At 35.1% G+C, this 18930-nt stretch overlaps 1 long non-coding RNA gene across 1 annotated transcript; it reads right to left on the minus strand.

The window, feature by feature from the left end:
• Nucleotides 1–1168: 1168 nt before the first annotated feature.
• On the minus strand, nt 1169–3199 carry LOC123577466. The gene is made up of 2 exons (XR_006701856.1): nt 3123–3199; nt 1169–1402 (listed from the first exon to the last, which is right to left on the minus strand). It is a non-coding gene; the product is annotated as an uncharacterized LOC123577466 (long non-coding RNA).
• Between the last annotated feature and the right edge of the window lie 15731 nt (nt 3200–18930).

An 18930-nucleotide genomic window follows, 5' to 3' on the forward strand; every position in this document is an offset into this window, starting at 1 on the left:
ATTATTTTGAAGTACAGTGTGATCAGAAAAAGAGATAAGAAAACTAATACATTATTTTAAAAGCTGAATATCTAATTTAAACATTATAAAAAATGTTCAGGATTGTCACTCATGCTCACATTTTATTGACCAAGAATCTGAGTTTATAGAGTTTAAGTGAATGGCTCAAGTCTCATTCTGAGTAGTCAGTAAAATTGGGATTTGAACTTGGTCTCTCTGATTCCATGTATGTATCCTTTTTCAACTTATTATACTGTACTTGCATATTTTTAAAAATTATTTTAATTTTTTTATTTTTCAGTGAGTTGTGTGTCAAGAAAATTTCCCAGTATCTTTATTATAGGGCAGAATTAGAGTTCACAGATACGATTACAAACTTATGTATCAGCTTGGGGTAAAAACAAAATCCTATTTATATTAGTAATATTATCAGTGACTCTACACTTATAACCTCATCTTGGGAGAATATTCTCTTTTATCATGGCTAGCCTGTCTGGGGTCATAATCTTCTAGTTTCCTAAACTCAATATTTTACTCTTAAATATTCCTTCCTATCAGTTGGAGTAGGTGCTAAGACCTGCCATCTTATGAATATTTGCTTCTAAAAACATTCCTGGCAAAGTCTTTGGCCAATGTCTTGCTGACAAGTAGAAAATAAGCAGCTACCCCTTCCATGTACCCCAACCCCACTGTCAGGGCTTTTTAGAATTTACCCACGAGAGATAACATTGATGCAACGTAAGTGTCTTTCACAGAAGAAAACTTGAGGAAAGAGAAATATGGACTGTGTTGCTCTGGGTAGAATTGCTATTGGAAAGAATCAGCATTGTACAGATGGAGACAGTGTCCAACACCTGCTGAGATGGGCTCTCTGCTGACATCAGTGGTTTGAGTAGTGCAGGAAGGGGAAGGAAGAAAAAAGATCCCCTCTCACCCATCCTGTTAATTTTAATTACTCTGAGAGGAATGGGTTTGAGGGTTTGAGGAACACTATTGACGTCCTAAAAGTCAATAGTGAACATACAAAAATTGTGTATCTCTGTATTGTGTGACATTGAATGGAAACATGTTTTTAGTAAAGCAAAATTGAGTTTTAAAACAAGTAAACAAGGTTCAGACTCAGCTAAGGTTGACCCACAGCACTGTAGTCATGACATCCTAGAAGTCACAGCTCTGTATTTAATAGTCCAGTGCCTGGGAGAGCCTGAACTTACCAATAGTGTCAGTGTGTTGGACAGGAGAGCTTTGCAACCTCAGAAATACACTGAGCTTGTAAAAGGCCCCTGGTGCTGGTCTACTCTTCCTTGGGAGCAGAGGGGAGGAGGCATCACAGTCCTTTCCTGGGCAATGATTCCATTTTGGACTATCTTAAGCTGTCAAAGAAGTTTAACAACAATGAACTCTGTAAAAAAAAAAAGTGGTTTGGATGTTACAATTATTTTATAAGAAGTTCTTTGGTTTTTAGGCAAAGGTACCCACTGTTTCTCAAGTATCAACCAGCAACAAATAACAAGCAATATAGGGAAGAGGAAATGTATGCCAGTTAAAAACAATATGTTACACTTGTATATAATGCATTAATGGCTATAATACAATCTTTTTACAAATACTTGCATCTTGGAAATTGTAAAAATTTAAACTTCATTCATCCTTAAATATGGAATTTGATTTTAAGGAAGTTATTTATTTAGAAAAAAAATAATGAAAAAAACCCACATTTATTGAGTTTTGGATTAAGTTTCCCCTTAATCTTGGTAACTGGCAACATACCAATAGTTTAGTCTATTCCTGGCTATTTATTCGCTCATATACACACTCCAGTTTTCAACGTACTGAATATTTGAATACTGATTCAGTAATAGCTAAGCCTTAAAATATGTTGATATTTAATTTTAAATAAACTATAATTTTTTCCTGTATAATAATTGTTGACTTAGAAATACTGGGAAAGTAGAAAATACAAAATTTTCAATTGAGAAAAATAAATAATATATCTTTGATCCAACCTCTGGAAATATCAAAAATTTGTTTCTAATTAAATATATCACTTTATTGAACTTGAGCACCTTTGACAATACAATATTCAGAACGGCTTATACAGATAACTGGCAATAAATTTTTTAAGACGCATTTTATCTTAACATATTAGTCCTTGATAATTGACAATTAATGCTCTTAAAAGCATACTTTAATTTTGTTGGTGCAATAAGTATGGATCCTAAAGTCAGTTGTCTCATAAAGTAAGACCCTTTGGCAACCCAATGCTTGCTACTTAGTAGCGGTATATAAGCTTTTCTATTAGTAAAAGAAAGAAAACCTTTTTTTCTTGTCCTTTGAGATATAAGGTGATTTTTCTTCTTCTGATGTGTGTTCAGATCTATGTTCAGATCTGAGGCTGCTGTGTCATCGCAGTCAGACGGCTGGGAAATCAGGTAAACTATCAGTGTGTCAGCCATATCAGTTGTGTTGAGGGAAGAAGTAGCAGCCAGAACAATTCAGTCATGGCCACGTAAAATATTGTGCAGGTAGCAATGAGGGATGAAAGTGATTCTTGCTAATTCATTGAATGTTGCAATTAATGGGGCTTTAATAAAATACAGAGGCAGAGAGAGTTTGAGCTACTGAAGAGTGGATAAGCATAGATTGAGAGACAAGTCTTGTAGCTTAGTAAAGCTGTAAGAGAAGTGATACAGGAAAGAAAGAATTTTAGTAACGAAAAGGTAGACTGCAGTTTGTTTATCCATTCACCTATTGAAAGACATTTGGATGGTCCAGGCATTGACTCCCATTTTAAAGCTCTTCACATTATCTCCAGGCTTCTGAGGGTTCATGGGCCTCCCAACACCTCTTAATTTCTTTACTGAATAGTTTGTTACTTGTAGGTCTTTTGCTCTATATGGGCACTGAAAATTTAGGAGCATTCCTTTCATTTCACCTGTTCTACCATGGTTGGTGTGCCATTGCCTCAGGTCATGTGTGAAATAGCCACTGCTGGTTTTGTTTTTGTTTTTTTTTCAAAAGCTTACAGGCTCCCCCTACCAAATCCAGTCAAGTCTGCCATTAGACCTAAAGTTTTATACTGTCCCATACCTATCTGTATGTTATAGAATAAATCTCCCTACCTTTTGGCATACCTGGAAGCTCAGCCCCAGGGTGAGAGGGAAATCTGACCTTGCTGTTCCTTTCTTTCCTCTTCTCTCTACAATAAAGACCAGGCATAAGAGGAGAGCTTTGGGGTTTCCATCTCTACATTTCATCTTTTCCTTCTTTGGATTCTGGGGATATAATAGAACTCTATAGTCTAGTCCTGTAGTCTGTCTCTTTAAAGAGGGAATATAATGGAATTAAACATCTTTCAAATCTATTACCTTGCTGGGGATTCAACAGTTTTATATTGGATATCAGAAAATGAATAGTAATTCTCCCTGTTTGAATTCTTGTTTGAACAGCTATGTTAGAGGGCATAGCAAAGGAAACAATCAGCAAAACTAAAAGGCAACCAATGGAATGGGAGAAGATATTTGCAAATGACATATCAAATAAAGGGTTAGTATCTAAAATCTGTAAAGAACTTATCAAAAAACATCCAAAAAAACAAATAAGCCCATGAAGAAATTGGCAAAAGACATGAACAGGCACTTTTCCAAAGAAGACATCCAGATTGTTAACAGACATATGAAAAGACGCTCAGCATTGCTCATCATCAGGGAACTACAAATCAAAACCACAATAAGATACCACCTCACACCAGTCAGAATGTCTAAAAAGAACAACTTAAGGAACATGATAAAGAAGTTGAGATGGCCAGAGAGACATAGTCTGTCTAGAATAGGGTCTGTGGAGCCAGACTGCATGAGTTTGAAGCTTATCTCTATTGCTTATACTGTTTGCGTGAGAAAAAGAATTTACTGAATTTTTCCATATTGGTTTCTTCATCTGTAAAATAGAGATAGTAATTATATTCCCTGCCTCATAAATATATGAGAGCCACTTCGCAATCTGAAAAGCTCTGTAGTACATTTTTATTCTTTTAAGTTTGGTACTAAAACTCAGTGGGCATCAGAACTGGAGTGGAGTGTATACAGTTATACCTCTTCCATTTGCTGTTCACAGATATTTTATTACCTTTATTATTTTTTGGTGACTTTGAGTTCAGTTGCACTGGGAAAATATAAACAAGTAACTAGGTGTTACAGCTCCCACTACCCCGTCCTCCCAAGGTGTTATAGTAAAAGGGTAAAGGAAACATTTGTACTCATCAGTAGTGCATAAAATAGAGTTGTTGCCCACATCTGTTTATCTGATCATTGTAAGTCTTTTAGAAGATTTTTATAAATGGAGTATCTAACTGAAATATCTAAAGAATGTGGTATGGGAAATATGACTTCATATCTCTTAAGGAAACAGAAAAACAAGTTGTTAAAGTTTCTCAGTGACCATGATAACCAAAACCAAATTTAAAAAAAGAGAAAAAACTGATCCAATGGAAACATCAAAAGAAAACAAAAAACAACCAGGAAGTGAGCCTGAGCTACTGACTGTACATGGAGCACAAAATCAAGTAGAATATACCTTATGAAATGAATATTGAATGTGAATGTTAATATTCAAAGTACCGACTGCATAAATTTCAGAAGTTTCTGGTGTAAATTATGTGAAAATGTGTTATTTAAAAATTGCTGCTGACCCTATCTCACCACACTTGCTAAGATAATTTCTAATGAAAGGCTGAAGAAATTTACAATGCCATTGTAACTTTTTATTACTGTCAGATTCTTGGAAAAACAACAGCAGGGACAGACAAGAGAGAATCAGGAGGTTTTAGAACAACTGGACCATAGGTTGATTGTTTACAGATATGCTGATGCTATAAACCTGTAAGGATAAACTCAGTAGTGACTGGGAAAAAAAACAACACCCAAAATGTTTGAAGGTGCGTGCATTTTGTAACATGGATAATTAGAGACATATTTTTGGTATATTGTTACTACTAATTATCAATATAAGGTCAGGCAAACTTAATTAGAAAGAAGATGTAAAATTTTATATATCCTAAGGAATAATCAGCACATACCTCTTCTGAAATTTTGTGGTAATAATGTTTTCAGAATGTACTTTTCTCTCACCTGACATGAGGAATGAGCTTTGTGAGCAAGGAATTTTACGCTCCTTGAAGAGTAAGTTTAAATACTTTTTGGGAAAAATAAAAACAAAAACAAAAATACAAAATGAGTTGTTTGTTTCAGTTACTAGAGAATTAGGAACTAAGGGTCCCAGAAAGATTTCAGGCTTTTTAATGGTAGTCATTAAGTTGCTAATGATTACAAATCTACATTTGTGATAATGTTGATGAATTTATATTAACAAATGATTTACACATCTTTGAGTTAAAATAAATTTGTAAATAATCTTGTACCTCAAGACTTTAAATTATTTTTTGTAAATGATATGAAAAAAATGTATCAAACATTTTGCCCAAAGGAACAGTTGGTGGGCAGAAAGACTAGATCAGTCAGAGACAAAAACTGATTTATCACCATAGTGATGGGTCAAGTCTAGGGAGTGGTTGATGCCTGTGTCAGAAAACACAGCTACTAGAGTTCTGTATTTATTTATTTGTTTGTTTATTTATTTATTTATTTAGGTTGTTCTTAAGTCATCAGAGTTCCCCTAAGATTAGATACATTAAGAATTTGCACTCATAAAATATTCTGTTTCTTGAGAGACTTTGTGTTTGCTCCCTCCCTTAGATCCCCAACATCCTTACAAGTCTCTAATAGAAGTTAAGTGTTTGTGTATGTCTTCCTTGAAAACTAAGATATCTTCATTTTACATGAATAAATGTCAGTGTACCATTCATTTGGGAAAAAGCAAACTTTTATATTTAATTTATTTTGGGATTATGTATTATACTTGATTTGCTATATTGACTTATATTATTCCTTGTTTCTACGTGTAGTTTTCCATCATGATCACATTTACATAATAGATGTATGGCATATAAAACTTATCTGAGTCTATGTTTTTGATTCCACTGGAAAGGTATTATTTTCAACTGGTATATTTATATAAGGCATTAGAATCAGACAAATTAAATATACATCAAGGCACTTAATTGTTTTCAAATGTTGTGTCTAAAGATAAAATTTGAAGTAAGATAGATAAATTTGCATAAGTCATAGCCAGAGATCTATTGTTTTCTATAGACTGCATAATTCAGTATCTTCTTTGTCTTCTGTGAAATATAACCTTTTCTGATAAACAGTATGATTTTTATTTTTTTCTTAATTTTGGCACTGAGTTCTTCTCAAAGACTAATCTGGTTTAGTTTGCTAAATCACAAATTAGAGGTAGTCACTCTCAATTAGGTTGGGTAGCATTATGAAGAAATACATGGCATTTAATATAAATGCTCCATTTTATATATTTGACATAATCCTATAACTCTACATTTAAAGCTAGACTAAACCATGCTTTTAAAGGATTATCTTTTTTTCTGCAGAAAGAATTGTAGTTAAATGTAAATTTGGTTTTATGAAACTTAGAAAATATAACTTTTAGACACATGGAAATTTGAAAAAGATCATGAAATGAACTGTTACAAAGAACATGAACAATCTTTCAAGTCTTAATTAAAGTAAGGATATGCTAGTTGTTCCAAAAATGTCATAGTTATGACAAATTCAGAAATAAGTTAATTATAATAAAGAAAAAGTGGCATGTCATTGTCAAATGCATGTGAAAGGAAAAAAAAATAGCTGATTCAAAGTGAGAGAAACCTGCTGGTGGAAGTTTAGAAAGGTCTCTTTAGTAACATTATTCATTATTTCATGAATTTCTTTCTGAAGTCTGGAAATCCTATAAGGTAAAATAAGATAATGACTTTATTTGTTAGGTTAAAAATTACTTTTTGTTAATGATATGAACTAAATATGTCATGTATAACATATTAATTTTCTAGGGGAAGAGTTAAATATGCCTGTTTATTACTTATGTGAGAAATACTACAGGTAATCCTCCAAGAAAGTCCATAGTGCAAATAATTGGAGCTAGCAAGAGTGTGAGATGTGAGGAAATATTTTTGTGTTTCTGTAGACTTGGGACTTTTTGAATAAATTTTGCTGCAAACTTGGGAGGCTGGGTTAAGAGCAAGATGTGGAAAGTTCATTCACAACTGTATACGTAGTGAGAGAACTCCAGGCAGATTTTTCTAACTCCAGAGGTATATACTTACATCTCAAGGGAAGATAAGGCTCAGGATGTTGGAGAAATTTATAAGTCAGAAAATCCAGAGACACTGGGTTTATCTCGTCCTTGGAGACATGTATTTACATCCCAAAAGTTTAGAGTGAGATCTCAAGATCCTTTCCATCCAGTCTCCAAAAAGCAAGGGTTTTTTCCCTCCTTTTTGGGGCAAAGAGAGTAACTGCCTCTTTTTCCTACAGATAAGCAGATAAAACTCAATTTTCTCCATTCCTTACCAGTAGTGTAGACTTAAAATTTATGTGTGTAGGATATCTGACCTGGCTTTCATTGCATTACCTTCGGGGTAAGAATTGGGATATGAGAAATCATGTGGTCATTATTTTTAGGTGTACAGTGATCTGTCTTTGATCCAGAACGCCTTGTATGTGCATTCAGTATAAAATTAATAAAGGTGAATATTAAAACCCCAACAAAGACAGGTAAAGAGCAGAGCAAAACAAAAGATTTTATCATTAATATCTATACCAAGGATAGAGTCAGCAAGTTGATAATATTAAATTTTTGAAAAGCCTTACTTTTGAACTTGTTCTATATCCTGCAACTTTGTTAGAACATCCAACTATTCATAGATGGTACAAATTGCTAATATTTGGTTTATTTACCTGTTATTTAAATTGAATCATGTTTATAATCTGTTGTAATCCTCAAAGGCAATAAAGTAGAATCCTGCTGAAGTGATTGCTTATTTCCTATAGTTGTAACTAATATTTTTATTATAATTCTTCCTTTATAAAGATTAATTATAGTATCATTAAACTGGTGTTGTTTTCAGTTTGTAAAAATTTTGCACTATAGCAACTGCATTTAGTTTCTTAAAACAGTGGGAAACAGTGGGAAATTTGTGTTTAGCCACTTTTTATTTATCTTTTATTATTTATTTTAATAGATAGGAGATCCAGTATAGATCCTACTAGAAAACAATACTCAAAAAAGCAGCATTTATTTCATCTTTGTTACTTGGCTTCTTGCTGACTTAATACTTATTGGCAGCTGGAAACAAGTATACTTTGAAAGTCTGACCCCTGTGGACTGAAGATTGGAAAAGTGTGTTTTGCTGTTTTCATGAAATCTGATAAGTCAATTTAAAGTGAAATTTAGTAAGTTCAAACAGATGTTGGTTTAAGTGCTGAGGGAAAAAATAGAGGAGATTTTTTTTTTCTTCCCACTGAAATAGCTGCTATTTGATAGAATTAGACAGGAATTTAAAGATCATTTAAGTAGAATTCAGTTTTACTTTTTAGTCCTGTGGTAAGAAATCCTATTAACAAAATATTTAAAGTTCTTCTAAAACGTATAATTTAAAAACATTCATAGTGACCACAACATAAAGTTACTTAAGAAATATGTCATATGTACTTAATTAACAGGAAGTATCTGTTTGCACTGAATAAAAAACATCCAAATTCCATGCATATATATTCACTGTCAGTGCTGTCCTACATCTTGTACCATTTTATATTGCAGGGATATTAATGTATACTATTGCATTTATGAGAAATACAATTAAAGCCAACAGCTGGTGCCTCATAATTTCAATCAAGACATTAGTATTGTATGATACCAGGTTTAATCACTATTTGGTACCTGAAGCTTTTCCCCTCTGAACTGATTCTTTTGATATGAAGAGATCTATGAACTCTGCATTTACTAGGGCTTCTGGGAAACATTACAGGTTAACAGATCAAATAAATAGAGTTTTGGGGGAAGGGTGCATCTTTGAAATGATCATATTTCCTGCTGCCCCACTTGGCACTCTGGGAAATGCATAACTACAACCACACCATTTCTCTGAGTTTAAGACACTGAACAGTTTTGCCAATATGGTGGGATATTTTTCTAAGATAAGTTAGGTTGAGAGATGCCTGGGTGGCTCAGTCGGTTAAGCGTCCGACTTCAGCTCAGATCATGACCTCTTGGTTTATAGGCTTGAGCCAGCATCAGGCTCTGTGCTGACAGCTCAGAGCCTGGAGCCTGCTTCAGATTCTGTGTCTCTCCCTCTCTCTGCCTCTCCCCTGTCACGCTCTGTTTCTCTGTCTCAATAATAAATAAATGTTAAAAAAATTTATAAGTTTGGTTGAGACTTTTGGTTTAAAATAGTGTTTTGAACCAACACATTTATACCATTTCCCTCATGAAACCCCACTAACATGAGAGAAAAAAAATTAAGATGCTTATTTTGACAATGACAGAGTACAAGAGGAGAGAATAGCAATACCGATTTGGAAATCCAGAAAGAAGCTGATGACTATGATTGATTTAGCATGTCCCAAAAAGTTGGATTCTAATGTGGCAATGCGTAAAGTCAAATTGTGTACCCCATAGAATCCCCCCAAAGGCCCAGGAATTGCTAGAATTCAGGACCTTTATAATGGGCTAATAATAATAACATGGGCATTATTTTAAGTTTTGTTTACAAGACCCATATCCTATCCCTCTTTGAAACCTAAATAACTACCATGCTGTATCCTGAAATATTATAAAGATTTATTATTGAGATTTATCTGAAGAGCATAGACAGGTCTCTAGACTGAGAGCAAAAGGCAAAATGAAAGGTACACATTACATACAGGAAATGAGGATAAAGTGAAAGTTTACATAGTGAATATGGAGACCCTATATCCTTTGTTATTTGATTTCTATAAGACTGTAAGCAAAGGTTATATAACTGAAATAGGATGATAAAATACTTTGGAATGGAGTATCTCATCATTTTAAGAAGAAAAGGCTTAACAATGCTGAGATGGGGGTCCCCACAATGAATCAGAATATTTTATCAAAGCTCATAATCAGGGAAGTCTGGGAATATGGCAGAGAAGGAGGACCTTCAGCTCACTTGCCCCATGGATAAAATATAACACTCACATAAGCTAACTAATTCAGAAAACAACCCAAAGACTGGCAGAACAAACTCCACAACTGAAGATAGAGAAATTGTCACATTGAAGAAGTTCTGGTGGCAGCAAAAGTTTTGGTGGTCTCATTTTGCACGCAGACCAGTGCATACCTTATTAAAATGTGCCCCACTCAGCCAGGGACCAAACACTGACCACAACAGGCAAAGAGAGCCTCTACATATGACTAGACTGAAGGAAAAAAGTGGCCAGGTCTCCACAGCAGGGCACACACAGCACACAGAGGAGATACTCCCTGGACTGCTAGGTCCTGAGGAATAGGGAACACTGCACTACAGGGTACTATAGGACCTCTTCTTCATAAAGCCATTACTTTCAAGAACAGGATATGTAACTGACTTTCCTACAGGAACAGACACAGATAGTTAGACAAAATGAGAAGAGAGAGGAATTTGTCTCAAGTGAAAGAACAGGACAAAATCACAGCAAGAGACCAAAGCAAAATGGATACAAGTAATATGTCAGAGAATTAAAAGGAATGCTCATAAAGATATTCACTGGACTTGAGAAAAGAGTGGAGGGCATCAGTGAGATCCTTAACAAAGAGATTAAAGGAAAAAAAAAAACGAGGGAATAAGTAGCAGGATAGAGGAAGCAGAAGAATGAATTAATGATCTGGAAGACAGAGTAATGGATACTAATTAAACTGAGTAGGTGAGAGAAAAAAATATGTAAAATGAAAATAGACTTAGGGAACTCAGTGATTCCATCAAGTGTGACAACGTGTGCATTATAGGGATCCCAGAAGAAGAGCAGAGAAAAGGGGGCAGAAAAGTTATTAAAAAAAATAAAACATGAAAACTTCCTTAATCTGGTGTTGGAAACAGACATCCACTTCCAAGAGGCACAGATCCCCCCAAAAAAACTCAACCCAAGGAGGTCCACACCAAGACACATAGTAATTAAAATGACAAAAATTAGTGATAAAGCAAACATTTTACATGCAGAAAGAGAAAAGAAGACAGTTACACACAAGGGAAATCCATGAGGCTATCAGCTGATTTTTCAGCAGAAACTTTGCAGGCCAGAAGGGAGAGAGAGGCATGATATATTCAAAGTGCTGAAAAGAATAAATCTGCAGCCAAGAGTACTTTATCCAGCAAGGCTATCATTCCGAATAAAAGGAACGATAAAGAATTTCTCAGACAAACAAAACTAAAGGAGTCTATGACCACTTTACTAGGCTACAAGAAATATTAAAAGGAACTCTTTGAGTAGAGTTCTTAAAGTCTTAAAGGTAAGACCATAAATAAGAGTATAAAAAATTGGAAACAAAATACACTAAAAATAAGCCTATCTGTAAAAGTTAATTAAGGGTTTCAAAAAATAAAAGGGCATAAATAATGACACTATATACCTAAAACTTGGAGGAGGTGTAGGATGAGGAAGAGGAAGAAAGAAGCTTAATTTCAAGCTTAAGTGACCATCAACTTCATATAGAATGCTATATGCAGAAGATGTTATATACAAACCAGATGGTAACCACAAATAAAAAAAATAGATATGCAAAGAATAAAGAGAATGGAATCTAAGTGTACCACTAAAAAAAGCCAGCAAACATAAAAGAGAACAAGAAAGGAACAGAGAAAAACTAAAAAAAAAAAACAAAAAAAAACACAAAAATAATAAAATGGCAATAAATACATATCTATCAGTAATTACTTTGAAGTAAATGGACTAAACAATCAAACGACATAGGGTGACAAAGTGGCTAGAAAAAAAAAAAGAACCACTTATCTGCTTCTTACAAGAGACTCTTTTCAGACCTATAGACACCTACAGATTGTAAGTGAGAGGATGGGGAACATTAATCATGCAAACTGAGGGGCGCCTGGGTGGCGCAGTCGGTTAAGTGTCCGACTTCAGCCAGGTCACGATCTCGCGGTCCGTGAGTTCGAGCCCCGCGTCAGGCTCTGGGCTGATGGCTCAGAGCCTGGAGCCTGTTTCCGATTCTGTGTCTCCCTCTCTCTCTGCCCCTCACCCATTCATGCTCTGTCTCTCTCTGTCCCAAAAATAAATAAACGTTGAAAAAAATTTTTTTAAAAAAAAAAAATCATGCAAACTGATGTCAAAAGAAAGCTGGAGTAGCAATGTTTATATCAAACAAAATAGACTTTAAAACAAGATTCAAAGAAGGGCACTATGTAATAATAGAGGAGACAATCCAACAAAAAGATACAACAATTCTAAATATTTATGCACCCAACATGGAGGTAGTCACGTATATAAAGCAGTAATAACAAACATGAAAGAACTAATCATTAGCAATACAATAATGCCAGGGCTTTATCACTCTACTTACATAAATGGACAGGTCATCCAAACAGAGAATCAGCAAGGAAACAGTGGCTTTGAATGACCAGATGGATTTAATAGATTTATTCAGAACATTCAATACTAAAACAGCAGCATACACATCCTTTTCAAGTTCACGTGGAACATTGTCCAGAATAGACCCCATATTAGGCCACAAGACAATCCTTAACAAATTCAGAAAGACTGAAGATATACCAGCCTCTTTTCTGACCAGACCACTGTGAAACTAGAAATCAACCACAAGAAAAAATCTGGACCACAAAATACATGGAGCTGAAATAACATGCCACTGAACAATGAGTGAATGGATCAATCAAGATGTCAAAGAAGAAATTAAAAATGGAAACATGGAAACAAATTAAAATGAAAAACACTTGATCCAAAATCTTTGTGATGCAGCAAAAGTTACACTAAGTTCCAGAACATTTATAGAAATACAGGTCTACCTCAAGAAGCAATAAAAATCTCAAATAAACAATCTAACTTTACACATAAAGAAGCTAGGAAAAGAAGAAAAACAATACACCCAAACAGCAGAAGGAATGAAATAATGAAGACTAGAGCAGAAATAAATGAAATAGAAACTAAAAATCAATAGACCAGATCAATGAAACCAGGAGCTGGTTCTTTGAAAAGATCAACAAAATTGATAAACTTCTACCCAGACTCACTAGGGGGGATAAAAAAGAAAGGGGGTGGAGGTAGAGACAAAGGAGGAGGAGGAGGAGGAGGAGGAGGAGGAGGAGGAGGGGGAGGAGAAGAAGAAAAAGGACTCAAACAAAATCACAAATGAGAAGAAATAACAACGAACACCACAGGAATACAAACGATTTTAAGAGAATATTATGAAATATTGTATGCCATCAAATTGGACAATCTCTGAGAAACACATAAATTACCAAAACTGGTGCAGGGAAAAATGGAAAATTCGAACAGACCAATTACCAGCAAAGAACATGGAATCAGTAATAAAAAAAATTCCCAACAAACAATAGTCCAGGACCAGATGGCTTCACAGACAAATTCTATTTTTTTTAAGTTTTTATTTAAATTCCAGCTAGTTAACATCCAATGTTATATTAATTTCTGTTGTATAATCTAGTGATTTCAACACAATACCACACCCGAGGCTCATCACAAGTGCCCTCCTTAATTGACATCACCTATTTAACCTATCTTCTCACCCACCTCCCCTCTGGTAACCATCAGTTTGTTCTTTGTAGTTAAGAGTCTGTTTCTTAGTTTGCCTCCCTAGTTTGTTTTGTTTCTTAAGTTTCACATATGAGTGAAATCATATGGTATTTGTCTTTGTCTGACTGACTTCTTTCACTTAGCATAATACACGTACCTCCATCCACATCATTGCAAGTGGCAAGATTTCATTTTTTATGACTAATATTCCATTTTGTATTCACACCACATCTTCTTTATCCCTTCATCAGTCAATGGACATTTGGGATCTTTCCGTAATTTGGCTATTGTTAATAATGCTGCCATAAATATCAAGGTGCACTGTAGTCCTCTGAATTCGTATTTTTATATCCTTTGGGTAAATACCTGGTAGTGCAATTGCTAGATCATAGGGTAGTTCTATTTTAACTTTTTGAGGAATCTCCATAAGGTTTTGCAGTGTGGGTACACCAGTTTTCATTCCCAGCAACATTATAAGAGGGTTTCCCTTTCTGCACACTCTGTCCACACATTTTGTTTCTGTGTTGTTAATTTTAGCCATTCTGATACGTGTGAGGTAATATCTCACTGTGGTTTTGATTTGTATTTCCCCGATGAAGAGTGATGTGGAGCAATTTTTCATATGTCTGTTAGCCATCTGGATGCCTTCTTTGGAAAAAATGTACAGTTCTTCTGCCAAGTTTTTAACTGGAATATTTGATTTTTTAATGTTGAGTTTGATGTTTTTCATATATCTTTGGATACTAACCCTTTATCAGATATGTCATTTACAAATATCTTCTCCCATTGGGTAGGTTACCATTTAGTTTTGTTGATTGTTTCCTTTGCTGTGCAGAGGCTTTTTATTTTGATGAAGTCCCTATAGTTTATTTTTACTTTCATTTCCATTGCCTCAGAGACATATCTAGTAAGAAGTTGCTACAGCCAAGGTCAAAGTGTTCTCCTCTAAGATTTTGATGGTTTCCTGTCTCACATTTAGGTCTTCAATACATCTTGAGTTTATTTTTGTGTATAGTATAAGAAAGTGGTTCAGTTTCATTCTTTTGCATGTTTTGTCCAGTTTTCTCCACACCATTTGTTGAGGAGACTATTTTTTTTTCCATTGGATAGTATTTCCTGCTTTGAAGAAGATTAAGTGGCCATCGAGTTCTATGTTCATTTCTGGAATTTTTTATTCTGTTCTATTGATCTATATGTATATTTTTGTGCAAGTATCATACTGTCTTGATCATTACAGCTTTGCAATATAACTTGAAGTCTGGAATTGTGATACCTCCAGTTTTGTCTTTCTTTTTCAAGGTTGCTTGGGTCTTTTGTAGTTCCATACAGATTTTAGGATTGTTTGTTCTAGCTCTGTGAAAAAATACTTTTGACACTTTAATAGAGGTTTCATTAGATGTGTAGATTGCTTTGGGTACTGTAGACATTTTAACAGTATTTTTTCTTCCAATCCATGAGCATGGAATGTTTTTCCATTTATTTGTGTCATTTTCAATTTCTTTTATCAGTGTTTTATAGTTTTCAGCGTACAGATTCTTTGCTACCTCTTTAAGTTAGGTTTATTCCTAGGCATCTTATGGTTTTTGGTGCAATTATAAATGGGTTTGATTCCTTGATTTCTCTTTCTGCTCTTCATTATTGGTGCATAGAAATGCAGCAGATTTCTGTATGTTGATTTTGTATCCTGTGACTGAATTAATGCATCATTTCTAGCAATATTTTGATGGAGTCTTTTGGGTTCTCTGTGTAGAGTATTATGTTATCTGGAGTTAGTGAGAGTTTGACTTCCTCCTTGGCAATTGGGTGCCTTTTATTACTTTTTGTTGTTTGGTTGCTGTGGCTAGGACTTCGAGTATTATGTTCAGTAACAGTGGTGAGAGTGGACATCCCTATCTTGTTCCTATTTACAGAGGAAAATCTCTCAGTTTTTCTCCATTGAGGATGATATTAGATGTGGGTTTTTCATAGATGGCCTTTATTATGTCAATGTACGTTCTGTCTAATCCTAGTTTGTTGAGGATTGTTTTCACCACGAATTGATGTTGTACTTTGTCAAATGCTTTTTATAAAGCATCTATTGAAATGATCATATGGATCTTATCCTTTATTTTATTAATGTGGTATATTACATTGATTACTTTGCAGTGGGGGCACCTGGGTGGCTCAGTCTGTTCAGGGTTTGACTTCGGCTCAGGTCATGATCTCACTGTTAGTGGGTTAGAGCCCTGTGTTGGGCTGTCTGCTAACAGGTCAGAGCCTTGAGCCTGCTTCTGATTCTGTGTCTCCCTCTCTCTCTCTCTGCCCCTCCCCTGCTTGTGTTCTCATTCTGTCTCTCAAAAATAAATAAGTAAACATTAAAAAAAATAATGTTTAATTTGCACATATTGAACCACCCTTGCAGACCAGGAATAAATCCCACATGATCACAGTGAATGATTCTTTTAATGTACTGTTGGATTCAGTTTGCTTAGTATTTTATTGAGAATTTTTGCATCCATGTTCTTTAGGAATATTGACCTATAGTTCTCTTTTTTAGTAGTGCCTTTATTTGGATTTGGTATTAGGGTAATCTTGGCCACATACAATGAATTTGGAAGTTTTCTTTTCTTTTCTTTTTTTGGAATAGTTTGAGAAGAATAGGTATTAACTCTTCTCTAAATGTTTGGTAGAATTCACCTGTGAAGCCATCTGGTCCTGCTTTGGTTTGTTGGGAGATTTTTGATTATTGTTTCAGTTTCTTTGCTGGTTATAAGTATATTCAGGTTTTCTATTTCTTCATGTTTTAGTTTTCGTGGTTTATAAGGTTCTAGGAATTTATCCATTTCTTCCAGGTTCTCCAAGTTGTTGACATATAGTTTTTCATAATATTCTCTTATAATTGCTTGTATGTCTGTAGTGTTGGTTGTTATTTCTCCTCTCTCATTTGTGTTTATTTATTTAGGTCCTTTCTCTTTTCTTTTTGACATGTATAGCTAGAGGTTTATCAATTTTACTAATTCTTTCAAAGAACCAGCTCCTGGTTTCATTGATCTGTTCTCTTGTTTTTTTTTGTTTTTGTTTTTTTTTTGTTTTGTTTTGTTTTGTTTTACTTTGTATATCATTTATGTCTGCTGTAATCTTTACTTTTTTCTTTACTCTGCTGGCTTTAGGCTTCATTTATTGTTCTTTTTGTAGCTACCTTAGGTGTAAGGTTAAGTTGTTTATTTGGGATTTTTCTTCTTATAAAGTATTTTTTAAGTTTATTTATTTATTTTGAGAGAGAGAGAGAGAGAGAGAGAGAGAGAGAGAGAGAGAGAGAGAGACAGTGTGAGTTGGGGGGCGGGGAGAGAGAGAGAGAAGTTTGAGAGAATCCTAAGCAGGCTCCACACTGTCAGCACAGAGCCTGATGTGGGACTTGAATCCATGAACCATGAGATCATGACCTGAGCTGAAACCAAGAATTGGATGCTTAACAGACTCAGCCACCTAGGCACCCCAGGGTTTTTCCTACTTCTTAAGGTAGGCCTGTATTGCTGTGTCCTTGTCTCTTAGAAGTGCTTTTGCTGTATCTCAAAGATTTTGGACCTTTGTTTTCATTTTCATTTGTTTCCAGGTACTTTTTAATTTCTTCTTTGAATTCCTGGGTGACCCATTCATTGTTTAGTAGCATGTGTTGTAACCTCCATGTGTTTGTGGTCTTCCTATTTTCTCCTTGTGGTTGACTTCAAATTTCATGGCATTGTGGTCAGAAAATATGCATGGTGTGATCTCAGTATTTTTGTATTTGTTGAGGCCTGATTTGTGACCTAATATATGATCTATACTGGAGAATGTCCCGTGTGCACTTGGAAAGAATGTGTATGCTGCTGTTTTAGGATAGAATGTCCTAAATGTATCTGTTATTCCAGTTGGAGCCATCGTTTCTTTGTTGATCTTCTGCATAGATGATATGTCCATTGATGTAAGTGAGGTGCTTCATACAAAGGAGGGGAAATGGCAAGAGCACACACATACTAAACATGCTGGAATAGCGTGTATCAGGGAAATTTAAAGAGACAGCAGTAACAGAAGTGTGTGAGTCTCCTGTTGGCCATTAGATTCTAGGCCAGTGCCAAGAATTGAAGCTGCAGTGGAAGTCAGACTTAGCAAGAGACAGTCTAACTATTTGGCAATGTAATGTTAAGTTATGATTAGGGAAGTACCAGCCCCTCTGGTGTGATTAGTGACTAAGAAACAATGGTAATATGTCTTAGCAGAACCTTGTCTTCACCCTTATTATTACAGAAGTCTGGCTGTACCCTGTGCCATGGAGTAGATGGGGACTAAAGGTACTACTATAATCAGAAACACATTTGATGACCCCCTGGACGGAATATACTCATTGTACTGTTTTATATGATTTGTTTCTAGGTCCAAACTTATGTCATGTAAGCATGATACTGGCTTGTCTCACTCCAGTAAGCGTACAAATTAGTGTATTTCAACTACATCAGGAACGTAGGAGTGGGTTAGCAGATCTGGGCTGAGATTAACTGGTCTTGGCACTGTTTTCTCACATATTTTGGTGTCTGCTGGCTATTGTCCTGTCTAGAATGACCTCAGCTTTTTTTCCAGGTGCCTCTTACATGCTTCTGGAAGGCTTTCTTGTTCTTATGGTGATGACAGAGGTCAAAGAGAAAGCAAGCAGAATAATAAGGAAACTACTGGCCCCCATGTAAATGACTGCTCCTGGCATGCAAATAAGGCTATGAATATATTCTAAGGAAGAAAAAGGTCCTTGCCTAGTAAGATGGGATCACTGAAGATGAGAAGCTAGAAATGGGTACACACTGTCCTGCCCTTGGATTTCTCCAGAATTGCAAGAAGACCATCCCAGATTCTTGCAATTTTTATAGTGATAACTTTTTTGTTCATCTGTCTGATATTTCAGCAAGGAGAGAGAACACTTCACCTTCTAACACACTCTGCTTCTGAAACTTTCTAACACACTTGATCTATGTATCATATAATAATATTAACAAATGAAAGTGATTGCCAAAAGTGGATCTTAGATCCCAAGGTTTAAGAGAAAGGAAGTCATTTGGGATGGTTACTTCCTCCAGAATGATAGAGATCCTTGGAGGGTGCTTGAGAAAAATCTTAGAGGTACTCAGAAGACTGTTCTCAACCTTCATGCTATATTTGTGGATGGTAGTCCTGTAAACACTTTCCATATGAGAAAGTATATGCCCTTTGGACTGTCCATACAAATGGTTTTACCCCATCC

This window comes from Leopardus geoffroyi, chromosome D2 (genome assembly GCF_018350155.1).
Source record: "Leopardus geoffroyi isolate Oge1 chromosome D2, O.geoffroyi_Oge1_pat1.0, whole genome shotgun sequence".
Lineage (NCBI taxonomy): Eukaryota > Metazoa > Chordata > Mammalia > Carnivora > Felidae > Leopardus > Leopardus geoffroyi.